Source organism: Leptosomus discolor, chromosome 11 (genome assembly GCF_034619465.1).
Source record: "Leptosomus discolor isolate bLepDis1 chromosome 11, bLepDis1.hap2, whole genome shotgun sequence".
NCBI lineage: Eukaryota > Metazoa > Chordata > Aves > Leptosomiformes > Leptosomidae > Leptosomus > Leptosomus discolor.
The window spans coordinates 17,553,830-17,557,977 of NC_141401.1; positions in this window are offsets into that span (position 1 = coordinate 17,553,830).

Here is a 4,148-nt window from a genome sequence, read left to right on the forward strand (position 1 = left end):
GAGGTGACGGTGTAGGAGCGCAGCAACCAGGCTGCTTGGAGGGGATGAGCAAGATGGGGGTCAACTGGGAAGATGGGGTCTGTCTCGGTGTTTGCTGAGAAGCAACTCTGAAGTGACGTAGGACAGCTGATGGATGGGTGGACGTGTTTGGGAGCAAGCCCTTGCTGCTGTCACATTACTGGGAGCAGAGTGGGAAGACACCAGACACCTCCAGGAGAGGTGTCCTCCTTGGTCACTGCCCCAGCTGGCTGTTTTTAGGCTATCCCAAAGCTCTGCTCTGTTGGCCATCTCCACTGGTGTGGTCTGAGGCTCCCAGCTGATCCCCAGCAGCATCCCTGCCATACCACACCGTGGCCACTGTAGTTACAGGGTGGCTGTTTGGCGAAGCGCTCAGCAGCCTCCCGGCCCTTCTTCGGGTGCCTGTTCCTCTGAAATATTCATCACCGTGCTCTGTGGGAGACACCAAATTGCTCTAAACCTCTCTGAATATTTCATCCCCTGCCCTGCGATTGGTACCGCTGTTCTGCTGGAGCTAGTGATGTTCCCAGGCTCAGATCCCTCTGAGATAAGATGCAAAAAAAGGCAGGTTGGTGTCCTACAAGCCTGCCTGCTCACGGGGGCCGTCACACCAGCCTGCCCCACCATGCAGCCACCTTCTCCTCCTCTTCTTCCCACTGTTTCCATAACACCTCCCAAACACAGTATTTCTTGCCCACGCCATTCCCACGAGCCACTGTTGGCGTTCAAGGATCCATCTGATGGACTCAACAGGGACACCAGGAGCGGGTGGAGGGACCTCTGCCTGTCCCACTGGGTGCTGCCCAGGGTGGGTCTGGGTGCAGTGGGTGGTGGGGTGCAGGCATCAGGGCTCCTTGGAGTGCAGCGACTAGTGGAGAGGTAGGGTGCAGGGATCAGCATGCAGGAGTTGCAGGGATCAGCAAGGCTGCAGGGACGGGCAGGGTTGCAAGGATTAGGGATTAGCAGGTGACACATGCGCTGACAGGGGGTGCAGGATTTAGCAGGGGTGCAGGGATGAGCAGGAGGAACAGGGATTATTGGGGGCACTGGCATTAGCAGCGACTCAGGGATGAGGAAAGGGTGCCAGCATTTGCACAACAGCTCTGCCTTTCAGCGTTCAACCGTTGCTGCTGAGTGCTTTGAGGCACCCAAGTTACTCGTTATTCTGATTAATTCGTCAGCAATTTTGACCAAATAAGTCAAGAAAGTAGAAAAATATCTGAAGAGCTTCTTGCCCCTTGCTGTCCTTGCCTGCAGTGGGGTTGGGAGCTATTGCTGCGGTGCCAAGGCTGGTTGCTGGCCCCTCCACTGATTTTCCTGGTCTTGGGGATGGGGGACAGAGGGAAATGTGTCCGGCCCTATCCCACTGCCTTACCCCACTCCTTGGGGGGTTCCTTCTCCACCTCCCTGCTCCAGGAGTTAAAACCTTCCCTCCAGCCTGGCGTTGCTCATGGAAAGTTTATATATAGCCTTTTGTTTTTGCCAGCGTCCCCCTTGAGTTTAAATAGCTCTTCCCCGTCCCTGGTGTTGACCCCGGATGTATTTATAGAGAGCAATCAGATCTGTGCTCAGCACCGAGCAAACCAAGCGCGTGTCGTGCACCCGTGGGAGGCTGTTACATCGACGTGGCTTCACATTTAGCCTTGCCCCTAAGGAGGAGGCCTCGAGGACTGGAGGGGGCCTGCTTGGAGGGTTCATAGCTGGGGCTGTGCCAGGCTGTGGACGGCTTCCTTTGGGGTGGCTGCACCAGTTCTGGCTGTGGAGCAACTTTTTGGGTTGCCATCATTAGGGTTCAGAGTGAACACTGGCTAGCAAGGACCGGTGCCATTTCATGCATTTCACATCATGGAGGTGAATGGTGTCTCCAGTGCCACGGGCCCTGCAAAGCCAGGGCTGCGAGCAATCCCGCAGGGTGGTTTAACTCCCCAGGGTTAAGCGGGAGACTCCTGCCACCTCTCCTCCAGCTAGCCAGCTCCCCCCGCGGGTGCCAACTCCGCTCCCACCCTGGAGGTCTGGGCTGCTGGGCGGCCTCCCCTCCAATCTCAGCTCTTGACTATTTAAGGCAAATCTCCTCGCTGGACTTTTAAACAAAACCCGGGCTCCTCTCGCTCGTTTTAAATAACTCGCCTGGCGTAAACAGAACGAGGCATAAGACTATAAATCAGGCATTCCCGGGACCTGCCTGGCAGGGCGCGCATGCAGGGGGCTCACCAGACCCCCAAGCTTCACAGGGAGCTCTTTTTGGTGCCTGAGGGGGAGCGGGCGTACACGGGGAGCGATAAGAGGGCAAGAGGGGCTCTCATGGGGCAGGCGTTCCCAAGGAGACTAATGAGATTACGGGGCGAGAGGCGCTGCCTGGGCTGCCGGCGTTTGGGTTAAAATAATTAAGGTTGCAAAACAGTTTCCATCACAGCCCCTTGCTTGCCGTTCCCCACCGAGGCTGGAATTTTCCAGGCCGTATTCCTTTCCTGAAAATGAGTTTTTCCTGGGAACTTTGCGCTGGCAGCGGTCAGTGATGCAACGGGCGTTTCGCAGGAATTTCGGGTTTAGGGGGAAATGTCTAGACTTGCAGGCGTGAGCCCAGTGTTTTGGTTGCGGGGACATGGGCACTTTGCACCACATTGCACGTCCCGTCAGCCAAAGCGATCGGCAATGGCCAGCTCTGGAAAATCGGCCCTTGCTGCAGTCAGTCCTCGGTGTTTACACGCTGTGGTTGAAGCCGAACAGAAGTAATTACAGCTCGGCCCAGGGACCAGTGCTTCCCATGATAAAACTCTTTGTTTTCTGTGGGTTCAGGGCTTTGCCAAATTTTAATCGTGAGCTGAAGTCTTTCATGCTGGGTGTCCAACATACCAACATACACGAATTCATCTAAACAGTCCAGTTTAAACAAGTCTGGCGTTTCTGGGACTGAGAATTGGGAAGATATATTGCTTTGGTTTGCTGCCAAGGCTTGAAACTCCAAGGGGTGAGACTTGGGGTGCCCCAGGGATGGGACACTAACTGTGCCCATCAGGAACCCCAGGCTCTGGCCAAGCCAAGGCGCTGCTTCAGCTTTTGTACCCTCAGCTCCAGGAGGGCAGGAGTGACCATGGAGCTGTGCTGCTGGGCCTGGCCCGCCCGCTAGCGCTGCCCTCTGCCTTCCCTTCTCCGCGCAAAGACAAGCAGAATGGATGGAGCAGCCTCCTGCAAGGTGACGCTTCATTTAGCTCTCATCCTCCCCTGACTTGCTAATCCCTCTTGTTATCCACATGACCGAGAAGCAGCCTGCGAAGTGCCGGCGGAGGCTTTTACAGAGCAGGTTGCACCCTTGGCCAGAAAGTGTCATCTCCAGGAGGAGGGCACGGGTCATCCTTGACCAGAGGAGACGGGAGGCTGGAGTCAGCAGGAAGTCTCCTCTGTGCCATGCTTGGCAGGCTGGGATCTCCCCCCGTGCCGGGCAGTAGCATGCAGGGTCTGACGATGGAGGTGTCCCAGGCTGCCCTCTGTGGTGCTCAGCTCAGCAGGACTTTACATTCACATGGAGAACAACGGGGAGGAGGAAGGAGGCACAAGGAGACTTCTTCCCTACCCTTGAAGCCACCCATGGACACCTCCCCAGGGGCAGAGGTGCAGAGGGCTGAGGGGAACCCGTGGGAGCAGGGAGTGCCCTGGGGGAGGACATGATAAATGAGCTGACAAAGGGCTTTTCCAGGCTTGTGGCTGCCACAGAGAAAGTGCCACATTCAGGCTGGAGCAATGCTCATCCCGCACGTCCCCTCTTACTCACTGGCTTGCTCCGTCAGGCTTTGGGAACCATGGTGCATCACAGCCTGTTGCTGGCAGCAGTGGCAGCAGGGGAGCTGAGCCATGCCGCGCTTGAGTTTTTGGCCATCTGTTTTCCAAGTCGGAAGGTCATGTGTATGTTGGTCATGTTGCCAAGGATTCCTCCACAACAAGTCCTTTTGTTTTATTTGACAAGGTCTCCAGCATGTAGAAGGGCTGGACATTAATAACCTTTGTGAAAATGGGATGCCTTTTCTCTTGGGAGAGTTTGAGTAATGCTTTCTGTGATGACCAGGGAATGTATCATACATCAGGGCTCAAAGCTGCCCACCTCCTCTGTTACAAAGGTGGCCCTTCTTGACTGT